Genomic DNA, 7,600 nt, shown 5'->3' with positions numbered 1-7,600 from the left:
GACCTGAGTGGTAGTATCTGAACTCACTCCTGCTGTTTTTCCAGTGCCCCCTGTAGCCCTCCTCCAGCCCTCCATGGGTGGCCTGCAGTTCTGCCCTCGAAAATCCTGTTGCTTCTCAGGAAGAATTCCCTATGAAGCATATTCATGTCCTTCTTGTGGAGACATTCAGTCCAGAGACCTGACAGCAGGGGAAAATGTTTAGACTGCTTTTGGTAGAACGTAAATTCTTCCATACTTGTTAGAAGCAAATCAAATGAGGAAACTGTGTTGGCATCTAACAAATCAGGATAAATGTCTGATGAGGAAGATCAGCTTCCCCATCACACTCAGGCGTCATGTTGATGTGACACTCAACTTGGCAAACATTTTCTCCTGTGAGCAACGTGAAGTTCAAGACGTTATGAAGGGCTTTTTGTTTTTCTTCCTTAGTCTTTCCACATTCACTGTGTCTGGTGAGATTATATGAATCCTGCTTATTTTCAGCCCAGCACTAAGCTTTTTAAAAGGATCACGTGTTTAAAAGGCTAGTGGACAATTTGTTAGAAGATCAAAATCCTTAGACTTTGGTCCTAGAGTTGAATCTTGGTTACTGGTGAATGAGAATTCCCGTTAAAATTTTAAATTCAGCGATATAAATTTTTAAAAATAGTTAAATATTAGGCAATTTCATTAAACACTATAGCAGTTATTTACTTTTAAGCCTGTCTCTGGGGCAATTTTGCAATGATTCCCTCCCTTTATTGATTCCCTCTTTATCAGAATCCTTGAGAGGTCCCTGTCATCATTGTCAATATCATCATCATCATCACCATCATCATGGAACTGATTCCTCTGGGAGATTCTAGGAAAATAAAGAGCTGGACGGGGTTCTGTGCAGGTCAGTGTGTGCATATACAGTAAGAAGAGTTGTCAGACATTAGATTCAAGATACCCTTTCCATTTAGAGAAGAATGTGGTCATGAAACCCTGATGTGCTGAATGAAGGAAGTGATGGGAACAGGGTAGTCAATGGAAAGGAGGAGGAAGTGAGTGAAGCGGGGAGCATAGAGCCTTGGTTAGGTGATCAGCACATTGGTGAGAATGAGGGGAGTGTGATGGCAGAATCATGTCCCTACCCGGCCACAGGGTAGCCACCTGTGACATGTTACTGTACATGGCAAAATGCATGACAGATATTTTAGGACAAAAATCTTAGAGGATTTCTGTCTTCTAAATTGTCTATCAGTTAGCGTTTTAAACCCATGATACATTATTAAAGATTAGTGCAGGGGAACAAATAAAAAGGATTCATATAATCCACCAGACATACTGAATGCAGAAAGGCTAAGGAAGAAAAACAAAAAGTCATTAATAAGTGCCTTGAACCATAAAATGCTCATGAGAGGAAATGTTACACAGGTGAGTGTCGCAGCCACATCCATAATGCCTGAATTGGATGGGACAAGGGTATCCTGAGATGAGACAATAGGGTGAGTAGCCTGGATTGTCCAGGTGGGCCGAATGTATTCACAGGGGTCCTTAAAATGGAGGACATTTCCCAGCTGAGTTTAAATTCAGAGGGAGGTGTAGCCATAGAGCAATTTTCAGAAAGGCTGCTGACCATGTAAATGGAGGAAGTCGTGGGGCACAAGCTAAGGAAGGAGGGTTACCTCTGGAAACTGGAAAAAAAAAACAACAACAACAAGGAAACATTCTCTTCTAGACCCTCTAGAAGGAAGGAAACCTGCTGCTACCTTGAATTTAGCACAGTGAGAAGTGTGTTGGATCTCTGACCTCCACAGCCATAAGCTGATAAATCTGTGCTGGTTTAAGCTCTTAAGCTTATGGAAATTTCTTACATTGGTAAAAGGAAAATAACATAGTGAGCCGTAGTGTAACAGATTAAAGGTATAGGATGGGGTGTGGAGAGGATTCTGACATTTACACCTAAAAAACAACCAGGTGAAATGGGAAGGTGTTTTAAGGAAGACTTACCTGGCAGGGCTGTTAAGCAGGCTGGAGCGAGGGGAGCATTGGAGTTAGAGGAATCAATTAAATCTCTACAAGAAAAATAAGGAATAAAATGTAACAGGGCTTCAGTGATAAAGGATGTAGGAATGGAAATGGGCAGAGAGATATAAATATTACTTTGAAATTAGCTACAGGTTTGATGACTGCATGTTGGGGAGACTTAGCCGATGTGTGGACTGAATGTTTGCATCCCCTCAAAATCCGTATGTCGAAACCCCATCTCCCAGGGTGATGGTATTGCGAAGCGGGGCCTTTGGGAGGTGATTTGTACGATAAAATGAGGTCATGAGAGTAGAGCTCTCATGAATGGGATTAGTGTTCTTATACAAGCCCCCAGAGTGCTTGCTTCTCTCTGCTCTCTGGGATATGAAGATATTGGGAAGACAGCCATCTTCGAGCTGGCAATCCTCTCAAGGATACATTGACCTTGAAAGTCTCAGCCTCCAAACCATAAGGAATATGCTGGTTGTTTAAGCCACCCGACACGCGGTAATTTGTTACAGCATCCCAGACTGACGAAGACAGTGGAGAATGCCTCTGAGTTTGGCACTGATTGCCTGGAGAATGCTGAAACCCAGGGAAGTGGGCAGCACAGACGTTTACTCATTTAATCCTGCCAACACAGTAGGAGATAGAGTCCACAAATTCCTCGCTACTTAAAAGGTAAGGAAAAAGAGGCACAAATAATAACAACGACAACAAAAACAACAATAATTTGTCCAAGATTCACACAGAACCCCCTGGAGGCAGAGTGAGAATTTGTACTCAGGCAGGCTTGCCCAAGAGCCCCTGCTCATAACTAATAAGTCAGATCACCTTGCTTATGTGGATCAGTTTTTTCAACTGTGATATGAGGATACTGTGTCTAGTAACTTATAATTTCAAAATAATTCACTGTAACGGAATCATTAGTCACAGGCCTTACAAACCACAGAAACCTACACATACAAAAATAACTCGTTAGGTCAAGATAACCAATAACGTTTTTAAATATTATACCTGCTGGGCCTTTGCAATAAAATGTCTTTTTATAATTCTGTCTGGCTACAGAATAACTTCATACTCCTGCATGCTGCTGGTGGCTCCCATGTTGGACAGCACGGGCCTAGAGATTTTAAATTACTTGCCCAGACTCGCCCAGGAAGCTCGTGGTGGGATCCTAGCTATAGTCTGGGACTTTTCCTTCCTATCCAACAAGTCCCTCATGGAAGTTTAGAAGCTTCTCCTTTGGTGCCCAGCTGTCTATCCGTACTTATAACATCTTGTCAGGTGTTCCAGCCTGCTCCTGAACATCAGCCAGAACCCACTTCTGCTCTATTTTGTCCAGGTAATACCTTCTAGCAACTTCCATTGCCTTCTTGGCATCAGTTCTTACCTGGAAGTGTAGTGGCTAGAGGTGGAAATGTGTCCACATGACAGGTTTTTCATAAACATAGCAGGAGTGGTCAAGAGAATAAAACGTCAGGAAGATGAGTAGAAACAGGTCATTTAATATACCAAATGGGTACTTTCAATGTCTGTGTTTCCGAGTCCAGGCTTGTTCTGCTCGTGCATTACAGGCCAATAAATCAGGAGACCAGGTTTTGGGGCAAGAAATAGCGACTTTAATTTGGAAAGCCAGCTGAGAAATGGTAGAATAATGTCCTGGGGAACCATCACCCCAAGTCAGATTTCAGGCTCTTCTTATATTAAAAATGGGAAGTGGGAATGCTTGGTTGTTGCAAACTTGGTGTATGAATTCTTTGTTGTTAGAATCCTTTGTTCTTGCAGCTCTTCACCTGGGTCACATCTGTGTAAACCTCCAACAAACAAATGTTATTTTCTATTCTGTAACTTGTTATCTTTATGTGAATAGAAAAGTGTAAATATCCTTCAAAGTCAGAGCCTTGAGAATAGGTTCTCCTGTATATTTCAGGCTCTAGGCAACATTGTTTTACAAAAGGTGCAGAACCAACAAGACTAAGCCTAGGAAACAGGGCACAGGGTTAAAGTCAAAGGAACAGATCTAATATGGAGTCAGATTTTTTCTTTCCTATTTCAGTAGTGCCATAGATAAGGCAGTTTGGGCAGCTTTTCGTAGGGTCCTGGAGGCTTTCTCTCTCAGCCTCTGTGTGCCTCTGTTGAAAAACCTTCAAAGCTATCTGGCCTGCTGGTAAACCACTCCGCCTGTTTTGCCCTGAAGATGTGTTCTGTTTATAACTGATCTCTACTTCTTGGAAAAAAACTCAATAAAAACTCAGTTGGTTTTCCACCAGCCATGGGCAGGGCTGAGGAATAGCACTTTATTATTTTATAAAAAAAAAAAGAAGTCTTAAAACAGCACTGGGCACATAGGAGAGAGTCAATAAATGCTTCCTGGCTTAAATCAAAATTGATGGCTCAGTGATTCCATGGCTGCTGTATTTGCTGAGCTTGCTAATCCTTTGCTCCATTACACATTTTTTTAACTGAAAAAGAAATACATGCATGTGGTTAAATAAATTCAAACAGAGCACAAAATTACACAAGTGAAAGAAGTTTTCCCTCATCCTCTCTTCTTTCAGCCCTCCCTGGAGATGCCACTGTTTACAATCCTTTGTGTGTTTTCCAGATATGCTATGCACATTCCGACCTATGTATGTAAATTCCTTTAAAGTATTACTTATTTTTAACTTAAAGGGATTTAAATCCTCAAGTGTCTTCTGCCCTGGTAGTAGAAAAGAACAAATCTGACTCCATATTAGATCTGTTCCTTTGACTTTAACCCTGTGCTCTGTCTCCTAGGATTCATCTTGCTTGTAAAACAATGTTGCCTAGAGCCTAAAATATACAGGAGAGCCTATTTTGAAGGCTCTGACTTTAAGGATATTTAACACTTTTCCATTCATATAAAGATAACAATTTACATAATAGAAAATAACGTTTGTTTTGTTGGAGGTTTACAGGGATCTGACCCAGGCAGATAGCTGCAAGAACAAAGGATTCTAACAACAAAGAATTCCTACATCAAGAAGATTGCAAAAACCAAGCTCGTAGGAAAGAAGCCTGAATTCTGACTTGGGGAGATGGTTTTCCAGGACATTAGTTTGCCATCTAGGTCTACAGAAAGTTGCTATTCCATGCCCCAACACCTGGTCTCCCAACTTACTGGCCTGTTCTGCACTAAGGAGAATGAATTTGGACTCAGTAACACTCCTATCTTCCTAGCAAGCTGGGCACTGGAATTGAGGGCAGCTTTCCCACACCCAGGGACATACTGTGTGCCCTTGATGGTTCCCCGAGGGTGGGGTGTGGTTTACCCAGGAAGGATGGGGACTATGCACCAACACTCAGGCAGTATGCTCCTTCTGGGATCTGACCTCGTACCTCCCGCTCCCCGCCAGCACAACACCTGGGAGAGTGGAGGTAAGGCAGAGATATTGCCTGCCTGTGTCCCAGCGTGTAAAAGGGGAATAGGTACTCTTTCCAAGGTAGTTCTGAGCGACAACACCTGCGGGTGCTTGGTTCCCAGAGCAAAAGGAAACCCAGCTCCAATTTGGGGCAACGGGTGTGATCCCCGTAGGGGTCCTGCAGAGGCCTTGGGTGGAGGGCTGGACCAGGGAGGTAAAATATGAGCTGCGGGCCTTGAAGGGTTAGAGAAGTGTGCAGAGGCAGGACTGCTGCCTCCTTCAGGATGCCCCCAGAGTTAAAACTATTTCTCTCCATCTCTGCTACTCTCCTCCAACCTCCAGATCCCTGCCTTCTCTCTGCTCCTCCTGTCCATGTCTCTCCCTCCACTTTTCCCCTTCTCCCCTCCTCCTCCCATCTTCTCCGTCCCTCGCTTCCCCACCTTCTCTCGCAGAACCCAGAGAGGATCACTGGCCCTCCTGCGCATGCGCAGTCGGTGCCAGCTGGAACGAGGGTTGGAAGCTCCAGCTCCGAGCAGGGGATCGGCCCCAAATTCTGCTCAGCTCTTTCGCCTGGTAGGACTTTTTCTCCTGCCCCGGCGCCCCGGCCACAGCTGTCCAGGGCCAGGTGTGCACCTGCCGCCTCTCGCCCCAGCCGGGCTCCCCTGAGTCCGCGGCTGGAGTCCCTTTTCCCTCTCCCGCCCGCGAGTCCTCTCCTCCCGGGCTGCCTCTCCTCGGCCGCCGGCCCGTCCCCGCCCCTGGGCGGGCTGTGTCCCGGGCGGGCGGGGTCTGCGGACCCGGACGGGGCAGCTGGGACTGGGGCTGGCCTCCGAGCGGGGCTACTGCCCGCGTCCCCCCCCGGCTTTCCCTGCCCCGCGACCCCGGGGCTGCACTCGTCTCCCTTCCCCTCTCCCTGGGGGCCAGCTCAGTGTTGTGGGCGCTCCTCCCCGGGCTGAGAGCCTCCGGCTGTGAACCCCAGCTTCTCCGGGTGGAGTCGGGAAAAGGGAGCGTCAGTCCTGAGCGAGTTTCCGTCTCCTCCCTCAGTGTTTCTGCCCCAGGTAAGTACCTTGAACACTTTCACGTGTTATGATGGCAGTGCTTGATGATGTCACTGTTTTTATAGTGAGAGGGATTACAGTGTTGAAAGCAAGGCTTGGTTCAGTTAAAAATGAGCTGAAGGCATGAGGCTGTGACATCCTCCATCTTTCCCTCTCCCAGGGTGAAATGTGTGACCGTCGATCTTAAAAAGATAGTTACAGTCCCTAACTAGCCCAGCCCAGCTAGGGTGTGTTAACAGGAACAGCACCACCAGAGGCGTTGGAGACTCAGGGACATTGCAGTCCTAAAGAGCTCCTGGCAAAATTCGGTTTGTTTTGGTTTTTTGGTTCTTCTTAAATTGTGGGGCAGACTAGTTGTATAGAGGGAAAAATAAATGTCAAGAAATATTTTTTCATTTAACTTCTTTATTGTGATATTGTTCACACACCATGAAGTCCACCCACTTAAATGCTAGAATTCAGCAGCTTTAGCATATTCACAGTGGTGCAACCATTAATATTCCAGAACGTTTTCATCACTTCAGAAAGACCAGTGGAAATGATTGACCTATCCACCCCTTCCCAGTGCTGGTTCTAAAGAAGATTCTTGGTTGTTCCTGACCATAAATTATCTTGTTACCCATAAAAAATCTGGTAGGAAATCTAAACAGAATTGTATTGAATCAGTCTATCAAAGCAAGAAGAATTAATGTCTTTATGGCATAAATTTCTTCTACCCATGAATATATCTCGGACCCTATATTTTCATATTTCCAGAGCCTGGCCCATGGGAAGTCCTCATTAATTGTTGGGTTTGTGAATGATGAGATTCTATACATCGTTAGTTGCAAACTGAAGCCTTTCACAGAAGAGAAAATAAACTCAATGAAGCCAAGTGACTCTCTGATGGTCAGAAAGAGTGACAGCCAGTGCTGGAGTGATCCAGTGGACTTGGTGTTTGTAACCAGAATTCTCCAGCACCTACAGCTAAGGGGATCAGAGTATTCTTTTATTTTTTCTAAATGGCGTTGCTTTTATTTTTACTTATTTTTTAAAATTATTTTTATTGAAGTGTAGTCAATTTAGAATGTTAGTTTCAGATGTACAGCAGAGATTCAATTATAAACATATGCATATGTATCTATATATCTTTTAGTTTGTTTTTAGTACAACTCATTACAAGAAATT

At 44.5% G+C, this 7,600-nt stretch overlaps 1 protein-coding gene across 1 annotated transcript in view; it reads left to right on the top strand.

Moving 5' to 3' along the window:
• The first annotated feature begins 1,695 nt into the window (after nucleotides 1-1,695).
• LOC135320640 (trafficking protein particle complex subunit 9-like) overlaps nucleotides 1,696-7,600 on the top strand; it is a 119,496-nt gene continuing 113,591 nt past the window's right edge. Inside the window, exons 1-3 of the mRNA XM_064483787.1 lie at nucleotides 1,696-2,673; nucleotides 3,061-3,337; nucleotides 5,721-6,433. The gene's annotated coding sequence lies outside the window, so the exon portion shown is untranslated. The remainder of the gene's footprint in view (nucleotides 2,674-3,060; nucleotides 3,338-5,720; nucleotides 6,434-7,600) is intronic.

The sequence above is a fragment of the Camelus dromedarius genome, unplaced genomic scaffold (assembly GCF_036321535.1).
Source record: "Camelus dromedarius isolate mCamDro1 unplaced genomic scaffold, mCamDro1.pat HAP1_SCAFFOLD_4, whole genome shotgun sequence".
NCBI lineage: Eukaryota > Metazoa > Chordata > Mammalia > Artiodactyla > Camelidae > Camelus > Camelus dromedarius.
This window is presented reverse-complemented; position numbering and strand designations above follow the sequence as displayed.